Here is a 13,393-nt window from a genome sequence, read left to right as displayed (position 1 = left end):
AGTACCCAGTCTTGGTCTGTCAGCTAGGCCTGCAGCCTGGGGCTTTTCCAGTCTGGAACCTCCTAGCTCCTCTGGCCTTCCCCAGCCCTGTTCTACCTAGGATACCCTGGCATATTCCCCAGCAGCCAGACTCATCTCCCTCCACAGCTAGAGGAAACTCTATCTGCTCCTGGCCCACTGCCCTCTTATAAGGGCCAGCTGAGGCCTGATTGGGTTTGGCCACAGCTGAGCCTTCTTCCCCCAATCAGCCTGGAATTGCTTGCTCCCAGCCACAGCCCTCTCCTGGGCTGTTTAAGCCCTTCAGGACAGGAGCAGGTGGCTACCCTGCTCTAGGAGGGAAAGGTCAGTCTGCTTAGGCTTCACTGCTGGTTGGAGCTTTCTCCCTTCTTGGGCTGCTGTTGGCTGGAGTTCCCTCTTAGGAGTGTTACTGAGTGTGGGGGGCATTGCCAGCCTGCCCCCCTTCTCCCTCTGGTGGGAGAAGCCAGGACCCCGCCACCATCTATGGGTCCCTCCTGCCTGGCCAGCTGATTGCTGCTTGCTGCTGTGGGAACCGTTGCTGCCCTCGAGGAGGAGAAAGAAGAGGACTCCTGCAGAAGGACATTGTGGAGGGGGTTTATTCACAAACTGAGTGACTTTTGACATCTTTGCTCCTGGGGGGGTGACTTTATTGCTGCTGTGGAGAGCAAGGGGGAGAGGCATGGAGCCTCTGCTCCCCCCTTATCACCACCCCCACCATCATCTCTGCCCCCTCCACCACCCCACATACCAACTGGACCTGCTCTTTGCCCCTTGACGTGGCTGTTCCCCCCCTTCACCACCTGGGATTGTTTGCAGCAGTGAGCGCAATAGACGGAGCTACACAAGAACATGTGGGCGCACGTGTCTCCTTACCTTAGACTTTACTACCCCCCAGCTGTGTTTGGCTGGTGGGGTCCCCTCCCTGCTGTGCCCCCCAGCCCCCCTGTGCTAGTTTGCCCCCACTCTGCAGCCTGCCCAGCCCGCTACTTGCTTTGCTCCCCTAGGAGTTCCCCTTCTGTTAGTTTTGCCTCTCCCACCCTGGCCCTTCAATGTTTGCTACCTGTCCTGCCCCAAACTTTGGGTTTTAGTTTGGTTGCCTGCCCCGCCCTTTTATTTGTAGCTTCCATTTGTGACTTGCCTAGCTTTTCCCTTTTCCCCCTGCCCTCTCCTCCACCCCGGTTCAGCTTTCCATACGGGCACCCCACGCTCACCCCATAAGCGCTTGTGTCCTTTTCAGATCCCCCCACCCACAGCCCTCCTGATGAAACTCTAGTCCCTCCCCCGCCCTGTGCAGCCAGAGGAGCCGGTATCCCTGCCCCATAACTGTGTTCCTTTTCCACCCCTGCTGGCGCCCTCCTCCCCTGCCTGCAGCCTAGCGGGGAGGAGTGGTTAGCGTCCCCCACATTCCCCTGCCTTTCCCACTGGACCCTCCTCCCCCGCATATTGCTTAAGCAGGGAGGAGCGGCTGCCCTTCGCGCCCCCACCTCCATATTAGGGCTTCCTCTTGCCATCATGGAGGAGGACCCTGTCCCAACCCTTGTCCCTGTTTCTATTCCTACTCCTGCTCCTGCCTCTGCTGACCCCGTGGTTCCCCCCTTGCCAACACCCCCTGCCCACCCCAGCGGATGCCCTCTCGACCACCATTAGCCTAGACTCTGCTGCTTTCCCTTCTACTGGCAAAAAGGGCCAGGGGAATAAAAAGAGCAAAGGCCCCACCCGGAAAACAAAACCTCCCGTTGGTGGGGCTGCCCTCCCTGCTGTGGCCCCGACATCTGCTGCGGCCCCTTCCTCCCTAGCTGTTTCTTCCACCAGCTCTGGGGGCACTCCATCCCTAGCCCCCAGAGTGTATGCCCAGGTGGCTACCACCCCCCCCCCAGCGTGGCCACTGCACCATCTGCCCTGACTGCAGCCTCTGGTACCATTCCTGGTGGCCAGGGTCCCTTCCCCTCGCTGACCTGGAGGCACGGTGTCTGCTGCCTCCTGGTGCCTGCCTCGCCCCACGTTGAAATGTACATGTCGGCGCTGGCGAGGGTGGTAGGGCCCACGGCCATCGTGGCGGCCTCCAAGATGTATGGTAAAGTTGTATTGTTCCTAGTGTCGGAGGCTGCCGCTCAGGAGGCGGTAGAGAAGGGCCTGTCGGTGGGGGTGCATGTTCATCCCTCTAGAACCCCTGGAGGACTTGGGTGTACAGGTGGTATTGACCTCCGTCCCGCCCTTCCTGCCCAGCACTGCCCTGTTGCCTGCCTCTCCACCCTGGGGAAGCCCATTTCCATCATCAGCCCTCTCCTGCCTGGCTGCAAGGACTCCGCCCTCTGCCACGTTCTGTCCTTCTGCTGGCAGGTGCAGATCCAAGTGCTGCCGGCGGCGGGTGGCGCTCGAGGGGTCCTTCTTGATGCCCTATTGGGGTCCATTACCGGGCCCATTATTCGATGAGGGAGGCCCGGTGCTTTCTCTGCCAGCCGCCAGGGCAGGTCTGGAGGGACTGCCCCCTGGCCCAGCCCGGGGGAGCGTTGGGGACCCCTGAAACCCGGGAAGGCGCTGGCCCTATCACCGCTGGCGACCCTGACAGCCCAGCTGCCGCTGCCCCTCCTCCCATGGAGGAGAGGGCAGCAAGACCCTTGCCAGCTGAGGGAGAGGGCCTGCCCCAGGGGGAGGTTTCCCTTCCCCCCGTTGTCCCGCCCTTGCTGCCGCAAGCCCTGGAACAATCGCCCCTGGCCCTGCCCCTGCTGACTGGCCCTCCACCTCTGCCTCTGAGGGCTGGGCGGTCGTCCAGGGGAAGCGCAGTGCCTGTAAATCAAGGGCTCGATCCCTCCGCTCCAACAAGGAGGGAGAGGAGGCCCCCAAAAGATGCTGTGGGGGGCTGATGCTGTTACACCTTCCGCCACGCCCTTGGATGGAGCCCAGCAGGAGGCACTGGCCATGGAAGCCATGGCAGTGCACGGAGGTGATCCTGCCCCCCTTGTCCAGTCCCCACCTGAAGAGGTCTCTGCACTGGTTCCTCCAGCCTCTGTGCCACTTGTGCCCCCCGCCGCTGTCAATGCTGGGGCAATTGCTGCCCCGGTTTCTGGCGGGGAGCACTCTGGGGCCCTGGGTACTGATTTTACGTCTATTTTTGAGGAGATCAAGATGCTGGGTCTGACCCCAGTTACCCAGGGAAAGGATGGCCCCCCGCCAGCTGGCCTCGATCTGGGTGGCGGCTTAGTTCCACCGCCCCCTCCAGCTTCCTGCCCCTCACCCCAATCCGTCGCTCCCGCTCTAGTCTTTGGGGCTCTACCCGGTTGCCCGGCTGTGGATGGCATCTCGTCTGAGGATGCTGAGGGTCCTCGGGGCAGCGGCCGATGCCGAGCGGCCGGGCCCCAAGCCTGTGGACGCACCCTCTATCACCAAGACAGGGCGGTTAGCCTCCCCTCCAGAGAGAGGTGCCACTGAAGACCCCAGCAAGCCTGACTCTGTATCTGTGGGCAACAAGCTCGTAGTAACGCCCATGTCCGGTGTCAGCAAAAGCCACCCTTCTGCCCTGAGCCCTGGTCGAGAGGAGCCGCACCCCCGCAACTCAGCTACTGGGGACCGAAATCCCAGCTCTATCCCCATTCCTGTCTAAATCCCTACCCCTTCTCCTGCTTCCGCCGCTGATCCTACGTCAGCCCTAGCCTCAGTCCCTGCTCGATCTCTACCCTAGATCCAGCTCCTGCTCCTTTTCCAGTCCCTGTTCCTGGCCCTGATCCCACTCCTGGCCCTGCTCCTGCCCTAAAGCACTGATTGCCCCTCTCCCCTCCACCTCCCATGCTATTGCCACCCCCGAGGTTGTCTCATTTCCTCTGTCTACGGACAACTCTCGGGCAGTTTTTGTGTCCCCTCTTCCCAATGTTATGGGGGCAACACTATTCCCTCCTCCGCTCCCTCCCGTGCCGGGGATGGGGATGGGCTGCCCGGCGCAACCACACCAGGGCTCCACTCCTTGCTTGCCTGTCTCCGCAGGTTGCAAGGATCTTTCAGGGGCTTCACTGGAGGATGGCAGCGGGTTGGCTGCCGCATCCCCCTCTGCGCTGAGGGAAGAGCTGCGCTGTTTTCTACTGGACACCCGTGGCTCAAAGGGCAAGGTGCAGCTCGCCCTCCCATGCTGGGGGGACTTCCATCGTGTCCTCTGGGCCATGAAGGCCCTTCTGGGGAAGGAAAGAGGAACCAGGAGGCAGGGCATCGTGACCTACCGGCGGGTCCATAAGTTCCACAACTCCCTGATTACCTTTGGGGTTGAACATGGGTTGTTGCGGGGCCCACTGGAGGCTGTTGATCACCCTGCCCATGGGGATTTGCCCCAGCCCTCCCGATGAAGGACACCATCTTTGCTACATTGAACACCAGGGGCTGTAGTGTGGGTCTCTGCAGGAGCCAGGTGCTCTCCTTCCTTCGGGAGGGGGGTACTCTGTGATCTTCCTGCAGGAGACCCACATGGCTCCAGCCGTCGAGACTAGCTGGCTGCTGAAGTGGGGGGACGAGGTTTATTTAGCCACCTCAGTGCTCGTTCAGCTGTGGTGGCCGCCCTGTTCTCCCCCGAGCTACTGCCCGAGGTGCTGGGGGTAGCCGATGTCGTGCCAGGTCACTTGCTGCACGTCTGGGCCTGTGTGGAGGGGCTGATATTAAACCTGGTCAACGTCTATGCCCTGAACGCGGGCCCAGAATGAGTGCATTCCTATCGGCAGACGTCGGTCTTCCTCGGCACCCTGGATCCTCACGAGTGGCTGGTCCTGGGCGGGGACTTCAACACCACCCTTGAGGACTAGGACCGCTCAAGAGTTGAGACATCCCAGGCAGCCGCGGGTGTCCTCAGGGAGATCGTGGACCATCACTTCCTGGTGGATGTCTGGCGCGACCACCGCCCAGACAATGATGTCACCTTTACCCATGTCTGGGTGAAGGAGGATCGGTTGCACCACTCCCGGTTGGACCGCATTTATTTTTTGCATTTCCATCTGGCATGAGCCCATGTCTCTGGCGTCCGGCCGGCCCTGTTCTTGGATCACCACTTGGTGACCATGACGGCCTCTCTCAGTTCAGAGAGGCCGGGGCAGACCTATTGGCATTTTAACAACAGCTTGCTGGAGGATGTGGGCCTCATGGCATCCTTCCGGGAGTTCTGACTGGTCTGGCGGGGGCAGCGGCGTGCCTTTCCCTTGGCGAGGCAGTGGTGGGATGTGGGGAAGGTGTGCGCACGGCTCTTCTGACACGACTACACCTGGGGTACCACCCAGCGAAGGGATGTGGTGATAGGGCAGTTGGAGCTGGAGGTCTTAGAGCTAGAGAGACATCTGGCCTCCGGCCCCAAGGATCCACCCCTCCGCACAGCGTACCGGGAGAAGCGGGAGGAGCTCTGAGCCCTGGAGGACCATCAAGCCCGGGGTGCTTTTGTTCGATCCCGCATCTGTCTCCTTCGGGAGATGAATCGCGGCTCCTGCTTCTTCTATGCCCAGGAGAAAAGGAGGAGAGCTAAAAAGCACGTCACCTGCCTCCTGGTGGAGGGCGGTATGCCCCTCATGGATCTAGAGGAGCTGCATGAAAGGGCCAGGGCCTTCTACGCTAGCCTTTTCTCCCCGGATCCGACCGACGCCAAAGCCTGCAGGGTGCTCTGGACCGAACTCCCGATGGTCAGCGTGGGCGACCAAGACCGGCTGGAGCTGCCTCTCTCTCTCAGAAGCCATTCACTGCATGCCCACCAATAAATCTCCAGGCATGGATGGGCTGACCGTGGAGTTCTACCGCGTGTTCTGGGACATCTTCAGCCTGGACCTTGTCCTTCCTTTCTCGGGCAGGTGAGCCATGCTCACCTTATTGCCGAAGAAGGGGGACCTCTGCAACCTATGGAATTGGCGTCCCGTCTCCCTCCTCAGCACAGACTACAAGGTCATAGCAAAGGCCATCTCGCTGCAGCTGGTATCCAGGCTGGCGGATGTGGTCCATCCCGACCAGAACTACACCATCCCAGGCCGGACCATATTTGATAACTTGTATTTGGTCCGGACCTCTTGGAGCTGTGGCGTAGGGATGGTCTGTCGTTCGCCCTCCTGTCCCTGGACCAGGAGAAGGGGTTCAACAGGGTGGACCACAGATATCTCCTGGGCACCCTGCGCGTATTTGGCTTCGGGCCCCAGTTCGTGGGCTTTCTCCAGGTGCTGTACACTGATGCAGAATGTCTGGTCAGGCTCAACTGGACCCTGTCCGTGCCAGTCAGTTTCGGGCAGGGCGTACAGCAGGGGTGCCCCCTCTCAGGCCAGCTGTATGCTCTGGCAATCGAGCCTTTCCTCCGTCTCCTCCGCTAGAGGTTGATGGGGTTGCTGCTTCGGGAGCCGGAGCTGCAGCTCGTCCTGTCAGCGTATGCCGATGACATGCTCCTCGTGGTCCAGGGCCCAGTGGAGGCCTGCCAGGCTGTTTACTCGGCTGCCTCCTCTGCCAGGGTCAACTGGGTCAAGAGCTCTGGCCTGGTGGTCGGGGACGGGGGCAGGCGAGCTCCCTCCCAACCACGCTTCAAGCCATCCGGTGGAGTGCGGGTCCACTGCTCTATCTTGACGTTTATCTGCCATGCATCCTTCTCTGCCAGAGAACTGGCAGGATTTGGAGGCCAGGGTGGATGAGCGGCTGCAGAGATGGACAGGACTGGTCCGGTGTCTCTCCCTGCAAGGGAGGGCGCTGGTGCTGAACCAGTTAGTCCTGTCCATGCTCTGGCACCGGCTCAACACCCTGAGCCCAGCCCCGAGGATCCTGGCCAGGCTCCAGAGGATGGTTCTGGAGTTCTTCTGGCCAGGGCTGCACTGGGTCTCTGCAGGGGTCCTGAGTCTTCCCCTGGAGGAGGGAGGACAGAGCCTGGTTTGCTTGCGCAGCCAGCTCCATGTCTTCTGCCTCTAGGTCCTGAAGAGGCTCCTTTACGGTGCAGGTAGTCGGGCGTGGAGCACCTTGGCACACGCCTTCCTCCGCTGCCTCCAAGGGCTCCAATATGACCGGCAGCTTTTTTCTCTATCTGAGAGGTCTTCCGAGAGACCTCTCCGAGCTGCTGGTTTTCTACCAGGACCTCCTCCAGACCTGGAAGCTTTTTTCGGCGACCAGGTCCTTTGGCCACCAAAGGGGTGCACCTCCTCGCGGAGCCCCACTACACAACCTCGATCTACATGTGCAGGTGGTGGAGTCTCCCTTGGTGTGTCGGAGGTTGGTCCTGGCAGAAATCACTGGAGTCAGAGACCTCCGGGACTATGACGGGGGGACTGGGTGCCGCCCTGCGTGCTCGGTCAACGCATGGGGCTTTCCACCCTTCCGACCCCTAGGCACGTACTCCTGGAGGTTAAGGCTGCCTTGTCACCCGATTCTCTCATTTTCCTCTGGCGAGCCCTGCGAGAGTGCACTCACCGCCCACCCCTCACCCCTGGCCCTCTGGACATTTTTCTTCAGCCCCTGTTCCGCTAGCCCCCCCGGCCTCCCCGCTCCCAGACTTCGAGCCGGCTGCATACCCTGCAGCTGGTCCAGTTTCGAACCGCACCCAGAAACCATCTGTACACACTCGTGCTCCACATACTGCACTTCCTCACTCTCGTTTCCCACCCTGACACCAATGGTGGGACTATCTTCCACCTAAAGAGGGTGTGGAGCCTCGGTGGGCCAGCCTTTATTCCATCTTGGTGCCACAGCCCACCGGGGACATCAGTTGGCGGTTCCTTCATGGAGCCATGAGCATGGGAATGCACCTGGCGCTGTTCACCCCTACACCCAAGGCCTGCCCCTTTTGCAGCGTGAGGGAGAACCTGGTACACGCCTATCTTGAATGCGCCAGGTTGCAGCCTCTGTTCCGGCACCTCCAGAACCTCTTGTGGAGGTTCTGGTTGCACTTCTCCCTGCACTTATTCCTCTTTGCACACCCTATCCGTGGCCCTACGACATCGCGAGACCTCCTTGTCAACCTCTCCCTGGCCCTGGCCAAAGTTTCCCTCTATAATATCAGGAGGAGGATGTTGGACGCGGGGGTGCTCTGCGACTGTGGGGTCTATTTCCGCTCCTTCCTAGTTTCACGTATCTGGGCAGAGTTCCACTGGGCAGCATCCACTGACTCCCTTGACGCCTTTGAGGAGCAGTGGGTGCTGTCCGGGGTTCTCTGCTCGGTGTCCCCGTCCGGTATCCTTGTTTTGAGTCTATGACCTTCACTCCGACCCCTGTGTTTCATTAGTTGTCCCCCACATTTACTTGGTCCCTGGGTCCAGTGGTCCGTCCCGCTAGGCTGGGAGAGGGGCCTTTAGAAGTGAACGGGCTTGTGCCCACCCATCTCCCGGGTTTTCCAATACGACCCCGCTACAGGGCGTTTTCTTCATTCACTCATGACTGCTGTTCTGTGCCAGCTATAGTGGCTCTCAACACTCAGTTAAAGGGGACAAATGAGCTGGCTGTTAGCAGGGCCTGAGTGAGGGAAAATATCAGCGTCTTAAGGGCCTAACTGGCTCCTACTATGGCAATTGACTGCCTGGTCTCCTCAGGTGGGTTCTGGGAAGCAGCAGGAAACAGGAAGCTCCCGGAGAAGCTGGTGTTAATCAGGCCAGGCTCCTGGCGGTGCTAGAGAGGTACATAAGAGGCTCCTCCTCTCTCTCCCTACATCTCCTGCAGCTTTCTGTTATTCCCTCTCACCTTTTCTCCTGCCTGCCTGTTATGTGTCTTGCGCCCTCCTTCCTCCAGCACAGCACTCCACCCTCTCTGTGCATCTAGAGCAGAGACAATACATATGCACCAGCAGCAGACACAATTTTCTACACTCTGGGTCCTAGTGGCATCCCCCTCCCCCCCCCACAGTCTGGCACCTGAGGCTGCCACCTCAGTTTGCCTCATGGTAAGGTCAGCCTGTATCTAAGCCAAGGAGAGTGAGGCCTATTTCCCCATTTCCTTCTGGCATGCACAATTCTCCATCCCTCTCAAGCTGCTCTTTAACTTTTATCACACACTGTAAAACCATGAATCTCCTGGCAGGCAGGTGAGTGACTTTCATTAACCCCAAGATTAAGTGATTTGCTCAAGGCCATGGAGGGGGGATGACAGCGCCCGGGCTCCTGGCTCCTTGGCCCGTGCTCAGGTCACTAAGGCACTGCCGCCAAATTCCCAGCACTGGAGAACTGCAAACGGCCGAGCAGCCGGAGAACACGAGTGCACTAGGGATGATCGGAGCAGGGCACTGAGGGGTTGAGAGGCAGCCAGGGAAAGATTGCAGCAGCAAGGAGTGCCAGTGTGTGCCCTAAGCTCTGGTCATTCCCCAGTTCCTTGCAAGCGGGTGGGCGTCCTGTCTCTGCTCTCTTGTGATCCCATGTCTGGCAGCCTGTAGAAGAGATTCTGCACATGTTGGGGCAGCTGATTGATTGGAAGCTCTTGGGGACAGGCGCTGTCTCTCACTATGGGTCTGCCCAGCGTCTAACACAGTGGGGCCCTGATCTTGGTGGGGGCTTGTCACAGGGTGGCACCTGGCCCTTTAAGAGGGAAGAGGCCAGAGTCCCTTTGACTAATTTGTTCACCCCCAATTGGGCTAGAGAGAGGGCAGCTGGGTGAAAATTGCCTGAGACCAGAGGAGAAGGGGAGCAACTGGAGACAGAGGAGTAGCAGAGAGCTGGTGAGACGTGCTTGGCAGAGACACGAGGGTGGTACAGGGGACCTGGGAGAGAAAGGGGAACCTGGTGGGAGCTGGAAGAGAATGGCTGGGCCCTCCTGAGGAGGGTCAAACAGAGTGCTGGTAGATGCTCACATGGGTGACCTGGAAGTGACCCCTCCACCTCCCGGCATGGGAAACTGCTGTGGTTCAGGTTACTGTGGGAATTGGAGACTGGTTTTACTACAAGGATTTGAGGGAACTATTGTCCTGGTGGAGATGAGTAAGTTGTGCCCAAAGGTGGGAGGTTGTACTGGATGCTGTGAGACTATGCTCCTTTCATGGGTGAATGGAGGGGAAACTGAGGCAGACACACCTGTTCTGCTGTAGCCTGCCACAGAAGGGCACTCATGGAGAAGCCACCAATGGCAGGGCCTCTAATCTACAGTAACACTGCTGGCCCAGGTCTCTGACAGACCATTAAATAGCAGTCTTGTGTTTTTAGCCTCCTGCATAGAGTGAAAGCTACTTGCAGATCTCACACACATGCTTCCTGACCATGTGACGATTAGCTAGACAAGGGCTTGTGGCTCAGGGGAGGGGTCCATTCACGCAGCTGCTTAAAAACAAACCAACCTTTCTCTTCAAGGTAAAAAAATAATGGCACATTAGGGGAAAGAAATGGCCGGCTCCTCCCACTAAACCTCAGTGGTCCTGCTGGCAATATACATTCAGCCATCCTCCTGTGTTGGCCAGATAGCTGGGCTGGGGAGAAGAGCCCCGATTGCTGACTCGCTCTCTGTATTGTGAGGGGAACTGCCAGATGTTTGCAGTTGATACGCCGGGGTCTGGCGTACATGTACAATGTTCCGGCCATGATAAAGCCTGTGTGAAAGGAACGGTAGCGTGGGTAGAGGGCTGGGGCGCAGATCAGTCACTGACAGGGGTCTGGCCTAGTGGACGCTGCTGAACTGAGCACTTCTTTGGAAGCAGCTCCAAGATATTCCAGTACCTGTTTGCTAACAGCATGGCAAAGCCCTGCCCTGGAGGTGGGGCTGCCCTGGGGTGAATCACAGGCTTACCTACCAGAGGCATGTTGCTACCCTAAGGCAGCAGCAGAGGCATGTGCTGGCTGTAGGGGATGACAGACCATGCTCCTTGAGGCGTGGTAGTCCAGCCAGTTTGATGCCCATCCCTAGAGGTGTCTTGAGTGCTCGGCTGGATTCCTGCTTTGCTGGAGCAGAGGACAAGAGGGACGGAAAGTCTCTCTCTCTCTCTGCACCAACGCACCTGCTCATTGTGGCAGGATTGGCGCAGGTCTGCAAGGCAGGGCAGTGGTTCACTGGGGCTGATTCCTGCTCTACCAGGGTATATCAGGACTAAATGCACTGAAGTCTATGGGTTACACCTCAGTGGGAGTGAGAGGATGACCAGGCCCGGGTTTAGAGAGGGAGTGGGTTGGGGGGTAGAGGGGGAAAGACCTATGGAAAACAAACTCCTCTGTGTTGCTGGCACAAAATGCCTGAGGCAGGCAACAGCTGGATCCGTTGCCCGGTGTGTGTCGCCCAATAATCACAACGGGGTGGAGAAATAGAAAAGTTTATTTGAAGCTTCAAGTGGTACAGGAACACAACAATCTCAAATCCTGCACACCAGTGCAAGCAGTTACACATATTTTATACATTCATTCTTTAGCATGCTTATCCAATAGCAAGCTGTCCTAAGTATCCATATAGCCAATCCGGTATACCGGGCAGTTCCCCTTTTTCCTCTTATCATCTATTCCCCCATATATGGAGTTGTTTGTTCAGCACTATCTAACATTCCTGTCCTGCGTGACCTAATCTTGCTCCAGCCAATCTGTGCCTGCAATACACTCTTGCAAATTTCTCAGCCTGAAGGCTGTGAGTATCTCCAGGCAGAAGAGGGAAGGGGGGGCATCTGGGCCTAGAGCGAGGGGGCTTCATCGACACTCGTGGTCTTCCATCCCCTTGAGTTACCTAGTGGCCATGCCCGGTGTCCCCAACATCTGTGTGCTGCTAAAGTCAGAATGGGTGCTAAGTGCTGGCCTCACTCTGCTCCCACTGAAGTCAATGGTAAAATTCCCCTTGCCATCCATGGCGCCGTGCTAGACAAATGCTGAGGACCCAGCCCTATTGTTAAACCAGAGCCATCTCTTCTGCTCATGGGGCCTGATCCAGCCCTGCCTCCCCCACCTCCCTGGGAACTGGGAGAGTCTGGGTGCAGAAGAAGTTGTGAAAGTTTGCAGCTCCTGGGGGAAGGGAACCTCTTATGCACTGATGAGCTCAGCTCCTTTGAGACGCCCTGCACCCCAGGGCATGGGACTGGGAGGGGCACAGTTGGTGGCTCTATGCCAATGCACACCACTGCAAAATCCCTGCAGGGCCAGTCTTACTCTGAATAGCTAGTTCCACCCTCCACTGTGGAGCTAGTGGGATCTCTATGGAGACATGAACTGTGTTAACCCTTTGGACCCTGGACACCCAACGAAGCACTGACTTGCTTGGAAAACACAGATGTTTCTATGGTTGTGGGCAGTATTGTAGCCATGTCAGTCCCAGGATATTAGAGAGACAAGGTGGGTGAGGTAATATCTCTTATTGGACCAACCTCGGTTGGTGAGAGAGACAAGCTTTCGAGCTACACAAAGCTCTTCCTGGAGAATCATTTTGACTTTCTCATTTCATTTCAATAAGCTAAAAATGTTTTGACTTTATCCCTTTGCTTAATTTCATTTTGACTCTTATGATACTAATTGTAATACACTATTATGTTATGCTGCTCATATTCAGTATTTTATACTGGAATATTCATTTTAATGCTATCTTTATATGGTATGTTGAAATGTAAATATACATGTAGATGGTATCAAAACAAAAAGATTCAATGTTATTTAAACAAAATGTTTCCACATTATCAAAATTAAACTTTTCAGTGTGTCTGAATCAAAATTTTTTGGGGAATTCTGTCTTGTGAAAACTGTCCAAACTTTGACTTTCTGTTCTAATTCAGAATGAAAACAAATGTTGGCATTTCCTGCAGATGGAAGTTCTGTTTTCCAACCAACTCTACTAAGTATAATGACAGGTTTCAGAGTAGCAGCCGTGTTAGTCTGTATCCTCAAAAAGATAAGGAGTACTTGTGGCACCTTAGAGACTAACAAATTTATTAGCGCATAAGCTTTTGTGGGCTACAGCCTACTTCATCAGATGCATAGAATGGAACATATAGTAAGATATATAGATAGATATACATACAGATAAGTTGGAAGTTGCCATACAGACTATCTGTGTGTCTATATATATCTTATTACTATATGTTCCATTCCATGCATCTGATGAAGTGGGCTCTAGCCCACGAAAGCTTATGCTCTAATAAATTTCTTAGTTTCTAAGGTGCCACATGTACTCCTGTTCTTTCTACTAAGTATATTATTCTGGGGGATCGACCAAACTCCTGTCAAAGCCAATTCCATGGCCACTCCATCAGTCACTGGAATCGTTCCCTTGCCTATGTGCTCAGGCCCTTGCGGAGGGGGCATGCAGCTGGAACAGGAGCATGTGTCCATGGAGCTGGACAGCTGATGGCATGGGGGACTGGCCCACCCCTGAATCCCCAAGAGGGTTAGTGCAAGTGCTTGGAAGCTTGGCCTGTGTTAGGGAAATGCTCCCTGCCAAGTTGAGCTCAGCACTTGACTGGCTTTGTCAGAAATAAATAATGAAAGGGGAAGTAACGAGCCAGAAATCAGACTGCGCT

General features: G+C 56.7%; 1 protein-coding gene across 1 annotated transcript in view; it reads left to right on the top strand.

The window, feature by feature from the left end:
* Window positions 1-11,575: 11,575 nt before the first annotated feature.
* The window catches only part of PKD2L1 (polycystin 2 like 1, transient receptor potential cation channel), a 34,030-nt gene continuing 32,212 nt past the window's right edge, over window positions 11,576-13,393 (top strand). Inside the window, exon 1 of the mRNA XM_043519139.1 lies at window positions 11,576-12,215. The gene's annotated coding sequence lies outside the window, so the exon portion shown is untranslated. The remainder of the gene's footprint in view (window positions 12,216-13,393) is intronic.

The sequence above is a fragment of the Dermochelys coriacea genome, chromosome 7 (assembly GCF_009764565.3).
Source record: "Dermochelys coriacea isolate rDerCor1 chromosome 7, rDerCor1.pri.v4, whole genome shotgun sequence".
NCBI lineage: Eukaryota > Metazoa > Chordata > Testudines > Dermochelyidae > Dermochelys > Dermochelys coriacea.
Note: the sequence above shows the minus strand (reverse complement) of the source record. Positions and strands in the feature narration are given on the sequence as shown.